Raw genomic sequence first — 18648 nt, 5'->3', positions numbered from 1 at the left:
CTTATATAAGTCTTGGGGAGTATAGAACAAAGAACAGAGGAAAGTAGATGACATAATGGAATTAAGGTCAACATGACTGATTACAGAGCTGAGATGCAGGACATCATGATTAGTTGGAAGTTTGGTAATGGGACTATGACTCTAACTCTCACAAGATTAAGGAGTGTTCATTTATTCAAGTCCGGGTGTGAAACAGCAACTCATACTTTTGGAGGGCAAACTAGACATTCTTAAAGAGTAGCTTGATGGAGACTCAATTCCCTTTCTTTCACACACATCCACAAAGATTGGAAACTTGAAGCAGGAAGAGCTGAATTTTAAAACTTAACCTATTACAGACTACCTGAACTCGGAACTAAGTTCAGAGACAAAAAAAAAAACATGACACAAGCAGTTATAGTTCAAAGGCAGTTATGGACACAATTACTTTTAAATAAAATCAATAAGAAAATGACATGGGAACAATTTTAATCTTCTCAACTTATTCCTTACCAAACGACACCCACTTTCCCACATCACCATTCAATCAAACCTTCATATTTTTTTATTCTCTGAAGACAGTTCTTCCTTTACTTTTGAGTCAATTTATACTCCAGGGAGTCTCTCAATGGGCAACAGTCTCAAGATTTGTAGTTCCTGGCAATAGCACCAGGACCATCTCTTCACACCAGTGGCCAGAAAGAAAATAAATTTAAATGCACAATTGTAATTCTATGCATGAACCATTTTGAATATCCAACCTCTTCATGATTGTGCCATTGTCTGAATAGCTGTCTAGAGTTTATATTTTCTCAGCTGCATTGAAAACCCTAAGAGAAAGAAGCAGATGCCTAATTGTAAATGTGATTTTTAGAAGGGCAAGCATTTTTCTTTTTCTTTCTAAATAAAGAAGATCATCTTCTTTGATTAGAAATGCAATTGTTTGAAGTAGAATTGAAACCATGGTCTCTTTCCAAATGGGAACATTTGGGTGCATCAGGCAGAGGTAGCAGAGACATATCTGGTAAATAGTGACTAGATCAGCTTTGTGAGGAATGCTACCTGATTTTTTATTTATTTGTTTGTTTGTTTTATTTTAAAGGTGGAAGAAATTGTGTGCAAGTGTGTGTCCCATGTTTGCATTGTCTTCTGGAATCATCAGGCACTTATCCACTTTGATACATTTGAGCTTTTTTTTTTTTAATTAGAAAAACTCCTATCCCTTACCCCAGCTCCAAACAAATGTCTTTTGTGATTTGAAAGATATCAGAAAGCATTCCACTATACCAATTTTGTCAGCGTGGGTATGATCTCTGCCAATGCATAGTACAATTCCTCAGTGTTTTAGTAGGAATCTTCCCAAGTTGTTGCAGCAGAAAAAAAGAAATCTATTGCCTAAATATTCAATCATCCAGTGATAAATTTGTCCAAAAGTAGGCAGGATCAATCCATTGATATTTATTAAGCACCTACTATGTACCCAGGCATTGCACCAAGAGCTGAGGATACAAAAAGAGGTTAAACTTAGTCCCTGCTTGAAAGAGCTTACAGTGTAAGGGAGGGATGCTTTTTAAATGATAGACCTATAGTCTACCATTGGGCCCATTGTTAGAATTGTCCAACTCAGTAGGGCCTGAGAAAACTTGTGCTCTCTGGGCATAGAATTCATTAATGCAAGATCAGTTTGATTATAGTAAACATATTTACACATTAGTCACATCAGCTGCATTTTAAATGCAAATTCCCAGTAGTAGTGGTTTACAGTAGCTCAATCTTTACAAGTAGATTCATGGACAGGAACATTTTGAAAAAATGATACAGGAGGTAAGGGACAAACAGAAGGAACAGTCAAGATAGGTTAAAGGGTGTCAAAGACAAACTAATTATTTTACAATTCTGCCTATGCTTGTCTCTGGACTTCACAATGTAGCAGCTTCTACATTAGACTGCTGGTGTGCAATTACTTATGGCTGGTCTAGACCTTGGCTTCCATTTTACGGCTTTCATCTTGTCCCTTGACTCAGTCACCTCTGAGATGCGTGGCTTTAAATTAAGTCTGATTAGTTGAAATTATAAAGGTAACTTTGTGTGTTTTCCTGTCTAATTATGTTTAATATGATTGTACCCATATAACCTATATCAGGTTGCTTGTTCTCTTGGGGAGTGAAGAGGGAAATTAAAGAAGGAGAAAAAAATTTGAAGCTCAAAATCTTATAAAAGTGGGGGTGAAAACGGTTTCTACATGTCATTAGAAAAATATAATTTAAGTGGGAAACAATAAAATAGAATAAAAAACAAAATGTAGATGATAGAAGGCAGAAAAGAATTCCAGAACCAAAGGAATAAAACCATAACCTTGGCCATGGAACTTGACGCTTTCACTGTTTTCTTTGCTTATTAGGCCAGGGCATTCAATTCTGAGCATAACCTTGTAAGAAAAATGGTAAAAAACTAGACTTAATCTAGAAAAAAAGCACCCATGATAGTGAAGGCTCTAGAAGTCATGCCATTTGAGATTCATTCAAAAGAAGTAGGACTGTTTCATCTGGCAGAAAAGACTTATGGGAAATATAAGAGCTCTTTTTAAGTTTTTAAGGAATCATTCATTATATAGAAAAAAGTGTTAACTTATTCTCCATAGGTCAGAATTAGTATCAATAGATGGAAGTTTCAGGGAGACATATTTCAGTTAATATGAGCAAGAACTTTCTAACAATTACAGCTAAGAATGAATTGGTTTTCCTCATGAAAAAGTTCAATGACAGGCTAAATGAATTCCTGTCAGATATTGGGTAGCAAAAATTCCTAATAGGTGAGAAGTTGAGTGAGGGGATCTTTAAGGTCCCTTCTAGATTCTAGGTTTCCCTTTTCAGGTTCTATAATTTGAAGAAAAAACATGCATTGGGAGTTAGTACTTTTGGGAAGGGATTGTTACCTATTAGGCTGCTCATGGTTAAATCAATTTGGGAGAGAGCTTTAGCAAACAAAGGGTTTGCTTTTGCAAATATAAATTTAGGAAACATGATAGGAAGAGTGAGCATTGGCTGTAGGATGCAATTACAGTCTTTGATTTCATTAGTTTAGCCTCAATGGTCCATGAAACATTTCCTTGGATTTTTGTTTTAGTTTTCCTTTAACTGCTATGTGGCTCCATTTTCATGCAGATTTCTTCTTCTTCTTCTTCTTCTTCTTGTTCTTCTTGTTCTTCTTCTTCTTCTTCTTCTTCTTCTTCTTCTTCTTCTTCTTCTTCTTCTTCTTCTTAACTTTATTTATTTATCGCAGATTTCATGTATAGAACTTTAGTTTGTATAACTTAAAATTTTAAAAATGTTTCTAGGGCTATTCATTTTTTAAAAAAATTATTTTAATAGTTTTTATTTACCAGATATATGCATGGTTAATTTTACAACATTGACAATTGCCAAACCTTTTGTTCTAATTTTTCCCCTCCTCCCCCCCCCCCCCGCCAGATGGCAGGTTAACTAATACATGTTAAATATGTTAGAGTATAAATTAAATATAATATATGTATATATGCCCATGCAGTTATTTTGCTGTACAAAAAGAATTGGACTTTGAAATAGTGTACAATTAACCTGTGAATGAAATCCAAAATGCAGGCGGACAAAATTAGAGGGATGGGGAATTCTATGTAGTGGTTCAAAGTCATCTCCCAGAGTTCTTTCCCTTGGTGTAGCTGGTTCAGCTCATTACTACTCTATTGGAACTGATTTAGTTCATCTCATTGTTGAAGAGGGTCATGTCCATCAGAATCCATCCTCATATAGTATAGTTGTTGAAGTGTACAACGATCTCCTGGTCCTGCTCATTTCACTCAGCATCACTTCATGTAAGTCTCTCCAGCAGGGCTATTCATTTTTGAAAGAATATAATGCTGGAAGCAAAATCAAAGTCCCAAGACTGATCTTATGTTAATATGTGGATGGCTCTTTCCATCACAAATGTATAGAAATTGTCTTGAATTATCCCATTATGGAGAAGAGCCAAGTTCACCATATTTGATTATTACATAATCTTGTTGCTTGGTCTGTCTATTCATTTCACTTAGCATCAGTTCATGTCAGACTTTCCAGGCTTTTCTGGAATTATCCTGTTCATCATTTCTTATAGAATAATAATTTTTCTTTATATTTATATACCATAATTTATTCGCCATTCCCCAACTGATGGGTATCCACTCAATTTCCCGTTCCTTGCCACTAAAAAAGGGCTGTTACAAACATTCTTGCACATGTGAGTCCTTTTCCCTTTTTTATGCTCTCTTTGGGATACAGACCCAGTAGAGACTGATAAATTAAAAAATATGCACAATTTGATAGCCCTGTGGCATAATTCCAAATTACTTTCCAGAATGGTTGGATTAGTTCACAACTCCACCAACAACATAATAGTGTCCCATTAGAAATGATCATTGTAAGCGTCAATTATTGCTTTCCACTGACTATGGTCTAATGGAGTGTTTAGCAGATAATCAAATGGTTCAAAAGTAGACTATAAAAGAAAGTTAAAGTAGAGTTGAAGGGTCAGAAGAATCTAGAAATTGAAAAATCATTCTCTGGATGACTTTAGATCAATTGTAGCAACAGTAGAGATATGGGCACAGAGGGAAGCAAGAACTTAGCATCTAAAGAGCTTGGATGCCGTTCATTGCAGCCTTGAATAATTGTGTTGGAATCCTCTTTTTCAAAGAGATATGATGAGTCAGAAATTTCTCATCTTCATTGAAATATTTCCTCAGTATCCAATGGCAATCAACACTATAGTTGAAAACCATCTCCAGAATATCTTATAATGTATTAACCCTTTACTTACTATGACTCTGACCCCATTTCATGACATTACATCTAGATTTACTCTCATGAATGTATGTTATCTCCCCTTTCATTCTTCTCACTTAGTCTTGTCTTCTGTTTAATCAAGTTATTCACTGTACTCTTTCTATACCATTGCCACTGATTTTTAAAAAGTGTTCTTTATATGCCAGACATTGTGCTAAGCTTTGGAGATGTAGATACAAGCAAAAAGAAAGACAGTTCTTGCCTTTGAGGAGCTTACATTCTAATGAGGAAAGACAACATATAAAGGGAGGTTGAAAAGGTGTGTGTGTGTGTGTGTGTGTGTGTGTGTGTGTGTGTGTGTGTGTGTATGTGTGTGTGAAATGAATGTATCTGGCAAGGGGACAAGACTTCGAAGTCCAGAAAAAGTAAGGAACAGGGAGGGCAATGAAGGTAGATTACTCTGGGTCTTTTCACAAAATAGAGGACACAGAAGGAACTCAATAAGAGAAAGGAGAATGGTCTTTTCAGAGGGGCATTTCATGGTGAGGGAGCCATGAAGATGGTAGGTAGTACCAGAATGAAGAAGTCCCAGGGACTGAGGAAAGTTCTGAGATGTACAAAGAAAATATAGGACAGGGTCTAAGGGGATGAGCCTACACAGAATAAGTAAATTTTTCTTTAACTACAAAACTCCCTAATTATTTTGTTCCACTTGTATAGAAGTCCATTGAACACCAGATATAAAAGAATAGGATGATGACTTGACTCAGCATCTTTTCTATCTGAAGCCACAAAAATAAGATTAACCTAACACTAATAACATTTCACATTTGTATAGCACTTAAGATTGGTAAAGATCTTTCTTTACAATTCTATGACTTAGTACAGACTTTTTCCATTGCATTTTATTGGTGAGAAAATAGACTTCTGAGAATGACTTGCTTCTGATCATATAGCAAGTAAATGTCTGATGTCAGATTTTGATTTGTGTCTCCTGACTGACTTCAGGTCTGATGCTCTATCATGTAACAGCAAAACAAAGTTGGCAACAGATTTATCAGAATGGAGAGGAAAATGGTCGTTGTGTTGAATCCAAATACAAGATAAAGTCTTAAAAAGCATAAGACATAAAGACACAAAACTAGAATCATAAAAAGAGTGATTTTCTTGTACTTTTGTCTTGCATTTGCTATTAATTACCTTGTGTACAGCTTTAGAAAAAGTTATCATATAACAAATTCAATTATTTAAAAAGAAGAGTCATTCCCAACAAATGGTCAATTAGTATGAACAGGCAATTCTCAAAAGAAAACACATAGAATATCACAATGTACCAAAAGTACATTTTTTCCCTATTTCCTGTGGTGACTTGTATCTTGAATAAGTCTATTGAATACCATCTAGCAACAAGTAGAATTTACTGGAGAGAATAAAAAGAAATTAATCAATAAGCAAGTAATTAAATAAATAGATAATAAATAATGAAGAGTTTAGTTCTTTTTAAAATGATCAAAAACCTCTACTCAGGGTTATATTAGCTAATAACTGCTGATTTAGATATTACTTGCTTCCTTCCACAGCATCCAGAATTACCTGTCACCTTCTTCATTACTGCCCTTTTTCTCTACCACCAAAACCCCAAACTCCTCCAAATCTTATTGATTGATGGCTGTGCTTTCACCACTAAGATGGCCAGCAATATATGAATATGATTTCTCTTCTTTTCCATTATGATTGATTTGGTGTATGAATGGCCCTGCTCACAAAACACCCATTCGTTTCACATTTTAAAAATAAGATCTGCATTAATAGGGAAGAATCCTTCAGATATCCTAGGTTATGAGAATCAGATTCATTGTGAAGGATGAAGTTCATTCACAGTTTAGAAATAAATAATGTATTTATATTATACTTTTGAAATGTTGATTTTTAAAATATTTAAGTCCTCAAGGAATAAATAAGTTTAAAGGAATGTCTTGTAGCATCTTATTAATATTATACCAACTGAAATTATGAAATATTAGTCATTTTTTAAAAGCATGGATTTTGTTGGAAGATGAATTGATTTTCCCTCTTTCCTCAATGAGTTCCGTCTTCCTTCTTGCCTCAACCTTTGACTTTATACCTGAAGATTTAATATATGTGAATTCCCTCTTAAATATCTGGATTTAGTTCATCCGGCTCCTCAGGTATTATGGGAGTCAGATGATATGTTTGTTAAAAGGGCTTAGCACAGTCTTTGGCATATTGTAAATTCTAAAAATGCTTATTTCCACCCTCAGTCCCTTATAAACTTGTTTCTCTTCTCCACTTCAGCCTCACATAGGGATTGTCAGACCCTTTCTTGATCTCACCACCCATAGTCATTCTACCTCCACCATGTAGACCATGACTTCCTATTCCCCTTTCTCTCTCTGAGTCTCTTCCCTCTTAAATCTATTCTTTGTTCTCCATACAGCATTCAGTCTCTTCACTGTTCCCTACTTTTTCAATCTATCATTCCTTTGAAATTCCAGTTTTTTTCTACTGAAATCTTAATCCTATGGTTAATAATTTTATTTTGTACTATGTCCAACTACACTTTTTTTTTGTCCTTTTTTCTCATCATCTTCTCTATTCTTCTGTTAAATGCTACTGGTGGGAAGTTCATAACCATGTTGCCTGAATTCACTATGTATTAATATTATCTGATCTCAAATGGGCCCTCACTGCTGCATGGTATCCTTTAACTGATGGCTATAGGGTATTGTGGCATATCAACTCATTTGACCAAAACTGTTTTTTAAAGACTTAAATGTTCTATATGCTCAAAAAGCTATCAAACTGTGCATACCCTTGTTACTGGGTTTGTATCCCAAAGAGATCTTAAAGAAGGGAAAGGGACCTGTACGTGCAAGATTGTTTGGTAGCCAGAAACTGGAAACTACGTGGATGCCCATCAATTGGAGATTGGATGAATAAATTATGGTATATGAATATTATGGAATATTATCATTTTGTAAGAAATGACCAACAGGATGATTTCAGAAAGGCCTGGAGATACTTACATGAACTGATGTTGAGTGAAATAAGAAGGACCAGGAGATTGTTATACATGGCAACAACAATACTATATGATGATCAATTCTGATGGACGTGGCCATTTTCAACAATGAGATGAACCAAATCAGTTCCAATACAGCAGTAAAGAACTGAACCAGCTACACACAGCGAAAGAACTCTGGGAGATGACTGTGAACCACTACATAGAATTCCCAATCCCTCTATTTTTGTCCGCCTGCATTTTGGATTTCCTTCTCAGGCTAATTGTGCTCTATTTCAAAGTCCAATTCTTTTTGTACAGCAAAACAACTATTTGGACATGTATACATGAACAGAAAGAACCAGAAAGGAAGCAGCTAAAAGAGTGGCTTGTACTTTAAAAACATCCCTTTCAGCTTTCAGATTTCTCTGAAGGCCCACATCTTTTTTTTTTTTTTTTAAAGATAGATTTTTGATAGCTTTTATTTATACATTGCCTCTAATTCTCCTCCTCCATTCCCAGAAATCATCCTTATAACAAAAAATCTTTGCTTGTTTAATTAGGCTTAATTAGGCTGTTTCATGGCAAGAATTATTTGGTTCTTGATGGTTTTTATTTTTGACTGCATTATCCTATGCATTTTAGCATAATTGATCTTGTTTTGTTGTGGCCTTTAATGATTTTAGAAACATGTAGTGGCCCCTTGCTCATAGCCACTGAAGAATCTCTAATAGTCTTTGAAAGGGACTCTAAGAGGACAACCTTTGCATATTTCCTTAGAATTCTTTAAAATCATAAAGGAAAGATGTTAAACATAGGTTGTAGGAAATCTAGCACTCAACTGATAGAGAAATAAAAAAGTGGAAAAACCAGTTTAATATAGTTTTATTTGATCAAGGTCATATGTTCTGAGTCAGTTTGACCTGGTTTCAAAAGAAGGTATCATATGAGACCATTGGTCTCACAAAACTAAATTATATAAAAAACTATTTCCTTTCCTAAGTAGTTTATGCACAATTGTTCAATGTGTGTATCTTCTCCATCTTCTACCTAAAATTTATTATATCCTCCACTAAAGTTTAATTCTAATGTTTCATTAAGATGTATATGATTCCCTAGGTTCTTAGAGGTTAGTCTAATGGAACATGAGCTACAAAATTGGAAAGACTTCAAGATATGAAAACCTAATGATGTCCCAAGACCAGCCTTGCTTAGTCTAGAGAGGCTCATTACTTGAGACTTGGTCACAAGATAATCTTTTCTTTAATGAAAAAAAAATGGTTCCTTGAAGTATAAGTACTTCACTGTGTGTGTGTGTGTGTGTGTGTGTGTGTGTGTGTGTGTGCGCATGTGTGTGTTTGGAATTTTTCTCTTTCCCTTTCTCCCTCCCTCCCTCCCTCCCTCCCTCCCTCCCTCCAGCTTCTTCTTTTCCTTCTTCCCTCCCTCTCTCCCTCCCTTCCTCCCTTCTTCCCTTCCTCCTTCCTTTCTTTGCAAGTCTTCATTACAAAGTATCTGAAGAACATAACATTTTCTAAGTATTTATGCCTTAGTGATTTATTTAATCTTATTTTGTAAATTATTTTTGTGGATCCTCATAAGAGTGATAACAGGATTAAATTCATGAGAATTAGTCTCAGCCAAAAGGTGAAGGAGCAAAATTCCATTTGGCCTAACCTTGCTCCATTATTTTAATTAATGTTCAATACTGAGCACCTAAAGTGTATTTAGCCTTGGGAAGATTATAGATAAATTGATTATAATGAATGGACAATAATTGAAAGATCCCCACTATCCTTTTTTGGGGAGGGGTAATTGAGTTGGTTTGTACTCTGGTCTTAACCTAACTCCCTTGCTCCCCTGTGAAAGCTTTACTCTTTTGCCACAGCACATTGCTTCTCAAATGTTATCATTAAAATATTATCAAATATCATTTAAAGTTGTAAGTGTAATATATCAATGCCATATTTAATAACTCTAAGCTTTGTTAAATTGAATGGGTTTGATACCTGAGTGTATAAATAAGTACAATTTGATGATGCAGGTAAAGCCTGGTCCTGTCCTGTGACTATTGTAATTACTTTGCTGGAAGTTGGTAAGTGCTTACAATCTTTCAATCTACTCTATTGAATTGAGGTTTTATTGCTGGGTTGTACTCAGTGATCTCTCTTTTAAGTCTATCTAAACTTATTATTTTTCATCTCCCTCCTTCCCTACCCCCAAGACAACATACTATTTTGCTCCTTTTTGAGGTTACGTAGATGACTTTGACAATCTATACCTGAGATGCTTGGTGAATAGGTACAATCTGTCCTGGTCTTTTTTTTTTTCATTTTGAAACTCACTGGTGATTAAAGTTCCTTTGGAGTATACTATAGATTTTTCTAGAAGAAAAAAATGGAGGGCTGTACTATTAGAATTATATTAAAATTCTGTAAGTGGACATTAGGAATTTTATAGACCAAAAGTCAATAAATCACTACATTTAACAAATTCTGAGTGTACTCTAGGGACTGAAAAATCTCTATGTAAAATTGACATGAATTCTACTTTTAGCTTTGTCAGTCCCTTTTTATGATCTTTTCTTAGAAATCTCTTATTCCACTCAATAATGCAGGGAGGTTCCCCTCCCTCCAATAAATGACCAAAAATGCCAAATATTTGTACTGCTATTGATGAGGTGAAGTTTGTCTAGAGGAAAGCAACTGGAATGGATGAAAGATCTTGAATCCATATTAAATAGTGATTGGTTGAAGGAGCTGGGCAAGTTTAGCCATAAAAGAATTCTTAGGAGGTCTTGATAGCTATCTTCAAGTATTTAAAGTGGTAGTGTGTTAGGATTATTACAAGGTGCTAAGTCACTGGAATGGATATAATTATTTAATTTAGCATGGTACTTAACAATTCTCTAGTTCAGAGTTCACACCTTTCACCTTTAAGAGAGCATACTTTTAAGGAGCTCCCACAAGCCCAGAGAGTACCCACAAGCCCATTGTCTGGGAAGATATAAGGGGACAGGATTCAGGGAGGAGGAGTCAAGATTTCATTCCCACTTCGATGTTTTTGCTGGCTGAAGACACTCAGATAAGAGCTCTCGGGAACCAAAGAGAGAGAGAGGCCTCTAAGAAAGCTAGCAGAGCCCCAAGTGAAGGAGACAAAATTTGAAGGAGAAAATAAAGGATCTGGAGATAAGATTTGGAAAGAGACAGTTAACTCCTGATTGCATTTTGGGATTATTGAACTGAATTAAAACTAAGGCTGCTCCCAGAAGCTCCCCAAGAAATCTGCTCCAAGGATTACAATTTAGAGAAAAGCAAACATTATAGTAGTGTCATTTTGTGGAGGGATTAAATTTGTGTAGAATGGCTCCAGAGAGCAGAAGCAATGGATGAAAGTTGAAAAGAAAGATAGAAAGGAGAAAAAAAGTTGAAAGAAAGAAAGACTGATATTAAACACTCCAACTTCCTAACTATCAAAGTTGTACTAGCAGTAAACTTGTAAATTTGTTCCTTGTAAATTTATTTTGTAAATTTGTAAATTTTGTAAATATGCTGTGCACATTTTTTACTTTATTCTTCCTCCTGCCTTAAATCCCCCCACTCTCAGGCAACCTGTAGTTAAGAAAAGACATATTTATGTATACTTATATAGGTATATACATACATACATATATCTTTTGCCCCCCACATACACACATATTTTTTCTATCCCTGCTCTTTGCTTTAATTCTGCTCCTTATTTTACTATTACTTAACTTCTCCCTATCCATGTATCCCTCCCTTATCTTCCCTCACCCTTTGCTTCCCCATCCACCTATCCCTCCCCCTTATTTTTTAAAACAGATTTTGGAAGGTGCTATACCTTTCATAGTATACTTATGTATTGTTCTCTATTTAATCCATTCCCAATGTGACGTTGACAGAACTACTAGCCCTTCTCTTCCTTCTAATGTCTCTGTGTCTATTCCTCAGTTCCTCATTTGTATAACATAATTACTACTTTTACCTTAATTCTGTCCCAATCTTTCTTTTGAGCTACTCTATTGTTGATATCAATCTTAAACATATGGCATACATTTTACATACTAAAAAACAAAAACTTGTCCATGTTGAGTTCCTTGAAATTATCTTTGATATTAGCTTTTATGTGTTAAATTTTCTATTAAAAGTCCAGATTTGATTGATAGAAAATCCTGAAAATCTGCAATTTCTTGTATGTCCATTTTTTTCTCATTTAATATTATAGGTAATTTTTCTGGATATGATATTTTTGGCCATAGGCCTAGTTCTTTTGATTGTCAATACATATAATTCCAGGACCTTCAGTCTTTTATTATGGTTGCTGATAAGTCCTATATAATTCTAATTGTAACTCCAGTATATTTGAAATGTTTTTTTCTTGTTTCTTGCAAAATTTTCTTTCATCTGAGGATTTTGAAATTTGACAGTAATATTCCTATGTGTTTTCCACAAAGGATCTCATTGATGCAGTGATTGGTGAATTTTTTCTGTTTCTACTTTCCCCTCATGTTCTATCACTCCAGGACAATTTTCTTGGATTATTTCTTGCATTATTATTTAAGTGTTCTTTTTTGGGTCACAAGTTTCAGGCAAACTAATTATTCTTATATTTTATCTTCTTGATCTGTTCTATAGATCTGCCATTTTTTCTCATAAGATGTTTCACATTCTGTGCTTTTTTTATTCTTTATAATATTTTGTTATTTCTTGATCTCTCATAGCTTCACTGGCTTCCCTTTTCCCAATTCTAATTTTCAAAGAGTTATTTACCAACTTACTCTATCATCTTCCCAGAATATTTTCACCACTGAAGTATTTTCCAACTCTCAGGTTCTATGATTCTATATGTAATTTATTTTTATTTTTCACATAAGCAAAGGGGCAGCTATCAACAAGGACTATCAATATTTCATACAAATGTTTATCTTAAATAAAATAATTGCCTCAAAGAGATAGACAAAAGAGCCTAGAATCTATTTTTTCCTAACAAATCCTTCTTCTCTTCAACAAGCATAGAAGCATTTTAATCAAGGACAAGAGTAGTTTAAAATAAAATCTAATGAATAATTTAGTCATAGGGAATGGTGGTGAAAGGTGAAGAGGAGCATTGCTTTGTTAAGTAGTGAAAAACATAGGAAAATACATTTACAGATTGTCAAGAATACCAGTTCAGACAGATTGTCCTGAGAGCATTTAAAGATGAAATTGTAAGTAGGACAACAAATAGTTGAAAAATGGAAAAGGCATGTCAAAATATTTACACAAACTATTTTCTTTATAAAATGACACTGGACTCATCACATTATATTTTAATATCACAGTCCCTGATGAAGCTCAGGATGTAAAAATAGAACTAATGAAAACAAAAATGGGAAGAGCATACAACATACAAATGAGTTCCCTGCTGAATGTGACATAATTTGGAGAAGCCAGAATCAACCTAAAATTGACTATAGATAAATTATTTAAATAAACAATTTATATTTGTACTAAGGATGACTATAATAAGTAGGAGGCTAGAAGTCTATAATCATAGATTCATAGAGTTTTAGAACTCAAAGCAATTTCACAATGAGGGTTCAGGCCCAAGGAAGAAGGTTTTTGACTTATTCCAAGTCCCATAGTTCAATAATAGTTAGGTAGAAAAGCCAAAGATTTTTTATTTTTAAACTCTTAAATTCAGTGCTCTGACTTGCAATTCATAGGATAGAATTAGATAGTCCTCATTTCCAAAGAAAAGGTAGTCTATTAGGGGCTGGCTGAGAAAATTGGATGGCTTTCCTATTATGTATATACTATGATTCCTTCTTATTTATAGGTAGCTGAGGTTGCTTAGAATGACCTTTTGAGATTTAAATCCTAGGGAGTGGAACTAGAGTATAATTCAGTCCTGAAAATGGAAAAAGAAAAAGCTACAGTGGAGAAGAAAAAAGATTCTTGGGAGGAAAAATGGGAAGCGTTGACTTGGGAAGGGCCTGTGGCTTAAACATTTTTTATCTCAGTGCTTGATTTTGGGATCACTGAAACTCCCTGACACTGAAGTGCCCTAAAAATGTTATTTTGATAGATTTAATACCTAAATGATTGGCTGTTTTAACAGAGGAAGGAAAACTCTGTTTATGATGATATGTATTGACAAGTTTCAACATATAAAGACAGAGAGTACTGTAATCAAAGTCAATATAAATGCATTAGGAAGGAAGAAAAAGGCACCAACCATAGTGGGCAATTTAAAATCATTACCTACACATAATGGATACGATCAGATGGTAAAAACAGAAGTAGTTGGCTCTATTCTTGGAGGCATTTTTAACTATTTCATGCAACCATGAACTACCTAGGAAATTACTTTTTTCTGCTGCACTAAATGCTATCTCAATTGCTCTGAAGAGTTAATTTGCTTCCAAGTGATCTTTCACTTTCTTCTTTTCATTCAATGAGCTCAGGCCTATTTTATAGTAAATAAATTGGACTGGCAGTGGTTGTGCATAATGTCATTTTAAAAATTGATCTCCTTTTCCCTCATCTGATATTTTTGAGAATAAAATACTTATCTCTTGAAAAAGCTGATATCCCATCTATTCCTTTAACAATTCTTGATGTCTTTTTAAATGTTAAAGCTATTTTGCCACCCATTTAGCCCTCCCTATAACAAATAAAATAAAACAAAACACTTAAGCAAAGATAAAAGGCTAAACAATTATGATGACAATATACATTTTCCCTCCATGATCTCTTTATCATTCCATCTATTTTTTTTATTATAGCTTCTTGCCCACAAAACACATGCATGGATAACTTCTCCCCACTGACCCTTGCAAAACCCTCCTCCAACTTTATCCCTCTTTTACCCTACCCCAGATGGCAGTCTACCATTCTATCTAGAAGAAGAAAATTCATTTCATCATTTTATTCATTTTTCTATGAAAGATGCCACAGGCTTTGTGGTATACTAGCTCAAGTACCAAGACTGATAAAGTTGAATCCATCCAGAAGAGTTCAGCAAGGTGGAGAAAGACCTAAGGCTATCAATGCCATATGTTGACTGATTAAAGGAACTGGTTATGTTTAACCATATACATAAAAAATTCAGGAGATAGAATAGCCGTCTCCAATACCTGAGAAATTATCAAGTAGAAAAGATATGTTCAGTTTAACTCAAGAGAATTAGAAAGAGGAGGAATAGATGGAAATTGCAAAAAAGAATGTTTAGTTTTTATATAGGGAGAAACTGACAATTAGATCTACCACAAAGTGAAATGAGCTGCCTTGAAATGTTGTGTATTCTCTCTCCTTTATTGAAGATACTTAAGAAAAGGCAGAATGAACATTTGTTGAATTTTTTGTAGAAGAGATTTCTGAAAACTCTGAAATTTTGTGATTATGGCCATTGTCATTAAATTGTTTTCAGTTGTGTCCAATTCTTTGTGAACCCATTTGGGCTTTTATTGGCAGAGATAGTGAATGGTTTAACATTTCCTTCTCTAGCTCATTTTATAAATGAGGAAACTGAGGCAAAGAGGGTGAAGTGCCTTGCCCAGGGTCACTGGTGTTTAAGTCACTGTGTCTGAGGCCACATTTGAATTCATAAACATCAATCTTTCAGACCCATGCTGCACTTTCAGCATTGTTTTCGTTTTCATTATTGTAATCATTGTGTATGTTATCTTGTTTATGCTTACTTCACGGTGTACCAATTAATAACATTTCCCCATGTTTCTTTGAATTCCTCATATTCAATATTTATTAAAATACAATAGTATTTTATATTGTGTCCATAGATATATTTTCAACTATTAATCAATGAACATTCAATTCTCTTCAAGATTTTTACTGCTGCTGCTGCAAAAAAGGAATGCTGTGCATAGTTTTGATACATGTGGGATTTTTCTTTCTGTAGCTGATGTCTTTAGGGCATATGCCCAGTAACTGAATTTTTGGATCAAAGAATATGAATAGTGTATTAGCTTCACTTGCATGTTTTCCAGAATTATTGGGCTATTTTACAATTTCACTAATAAGATGCACATCTTCTTACTTCAAATATTTCCATTTTTTATTATCTTTGTTAAAATATTCATTTATTCCTGTAGAAATTTTTTTTCTATCCCAAAAGAGTTGTATGTAAAAAGGCTTCATGCATTGGAAGAAGGTGAGGGGCTAGAGTTGGGAATTAAATCTGAGGATCATCTCAGGAATGAATTAAAAATGATAGACGATCTTATTTTATGCTGCAAAGGGGTGTGGTTTATTTTAAAATGTGTTTTTGCGATAATCTATGGAACTCAATAAATAATCCTTCCCTGCTGATGCTGAATAGAAGTGAGAATGGATTTTCTTCTTTTATGAGTAAACCTCTTTCAATATATGCTTTGATTTAGATGCTTAAATAATAAGAATTTTGAATTGACAGGAACAAGAGAAATTAAGGGTAAATGCAAAGAGAAAACTAACATGTATTTGCCTGTTGGAAACTTCCTACGGTGGACAAAGTTCTGGTAAAATCATCCAGGTTCACTAACAAGGAAGTGGGAAAAGAGGTGAAAAGGACAAAAAAATTACATGCACATTGAAAAAATAAGAAACAAATAAGTAAACCTAGCCAGGGAACAAGACTCTGGTCCTCTTATAGACTCCTGATCTTGCTAAATGTGGTGCAAACACTACATCAGATTCATTTTTTGAAAGCTACATAAAATATCAAATCAACCCTATTTCCTTAAATTTGCAAATATGTATTTTAAACTTGTAAATGAAATAAATATTACTTTTTTTTCTAAATAAAGAAATTAGGAGATCTAGCAGATTTGGACTCATTCATTGAGAACATACTATCTTCTTTGGATTAATAGCCACATTCATAAATTTAGGATTTATGCGACACTTTCCTCACAATAATCCTGTGGAGTAAAGCGTTCAAATGTTATTGTCCTCAGGAAGTTAAAATACAGAAAAACATAAGTTACTGAGTCCACACAACTAGTTGGTACTTGAATTCAGGTCTTTTGACCTAAGACTAGTACACCACACAGCCCATGAGAAATACAGAAATCAAAGAACTGAGAATTTAACAAATGTTAGCATATTATTTATAAATGAAAAAAAAATGAAGAATTTTCTAAGCTTAAGGGTTTTTTTCCCCAAAATAGGAATCTTCTGGAATTTCCTTGTATATTTTGGATTATAATTTCCCCAAGACTGAAACTTAAAAGTTAAAAACATAAGAAATAGAATCCAGTCTCTACAAGAGCAGGAAAATGTCAACAGTGTAGATTTAGTCAGTTACATACTTTTCTCCTCTTTCTCTTTCCTTTTTTTGATCATACATGAATTTTATAAATATAACAAAACTAGTAGGCACATTGTGGAAAAATTTCCACTTTTCTGACTTTCTCTAAATGAAGATCATATCTACCTTATTTTGGTTTGTGTTTTCTTTCACACAATGCATTACATGGAAATGTGTTTTGCATGACTACATATGTACAGCTATGTCAAATTGCATGCCTTCTCAATTTAGGAGATGGAAGGGAAGGGAAAGAGAGACTCTGGGACTCAAAATTTGAAAGAAAAAGTTAACTTTACATGTTATTGAGAAAAAATAAAATATTAAATAAGAAAAATTCCATCTTCTTATTACATGTGAGATATTAAGTTTTCACTCAATCTATTTTTCAGCTAACATTTATTATACTGAGAGTATCACTTAACACCTTTTGACCTTTGCATCTTTTTTTTATAAAATGAGGGGGCTGAACAAGCTTATTTTTAAGGTTTTTTACAGATCTAAATCTATTATCTTTTGGCCTGTAGTTATTTTATTATTTATTAGTTTATTATGTGTTGATTATTACTTCTTATTTATTTTAATACCTGTGACAAACTTTACAAAATATGCCCAAGTCATACAAGTTGAGACACTCTTTTATTTCAGTTTTTTAAAAAAAAATTGCTTGAAGTTGGATGGCAAGAGAGAGACACTGGGACATTGCCGACTATCAATAGAGACTCAGGATCGCCTTAAGGTTGATACTAAGGAAGCTGCTGCATGAGATGGGGGGAGTGGGTTGGAAGAGAGGATCTCAAATTAAATTTGCAGCTGCCTAGAAGAGGGCCTTAGTAGCTTTCAAATTTATGTACAATTCGTCTCCTTTATTAGATGCTAACTAGATTTTTTTCCCCAATGTGGCTGAATAGGCCTGAGAGTTATGAACACTTTCTAAATGTTTGTGCCTAGGACAAAGGCCTGGTCACCTCACCATGGTTATGATAGTGAATGAGGGCAATTGTAGGTTAGGGGACAAAATGCAATTTGGAATCATTAAGATTTGGTTTTGAATTCTGTCTCAGACACTAATTATGACATCAACAAATCCGTTATTTTCTTTTGGTCTCAGTTTCCTCATCTGTAAAATATAGAAGTTATATTTGATGACCTCTTCCAGCTTTAAATTCATGATCCTATGAAGTAGATAGTTCATAAACTCAATTTTTGTTCTAAATCCCTCAAGATTAGTAATGGCAATAGCTAGCATCTACATAACTCTTTCCATATATTAGGTCATTTTAATCTCATAACAACCTTGGGAGGCAGGTGCTCTTATTATCATCCCCATTTTACAGATGAAGAAATTGAGGCTGATAGAATTTAAATGACTTGCATCAGGATTTCAACTCAGATCTTCTTGATTCAAAGACAAATATTCTAACCATTGTGCCACTTAGCTGCCTATAAATAGGCCTGACTTCCAGCTGTTTCATTGATAGGAAAAACAAAACAAAACTGAGTTAGCACCTATTTAAAGAGACAAATTATGTATGATTGAAAAAT

The sequence above is a fragment of the Sminthopsis crassicaudata genome, chromosome 3, assembly GCF_048593235.1.
Source record: "Sminthopsis crassicaudata isolate SCR6 chromosome 3, ASM4859323v1, whole genome shotgun sequence".
Classification (NCBI taxonomy): Eukaryota; Metazoa; Chordata; class Mammalia; order Dasyuromorphia; family Dasyuridae; genus Sminthopsis; species Sminthopsis crassicaudata.
The sequence above is the reverse complement of the archived record's forward strand: the minus strand, read 5'-3'. Positions refer to the sequence as shown.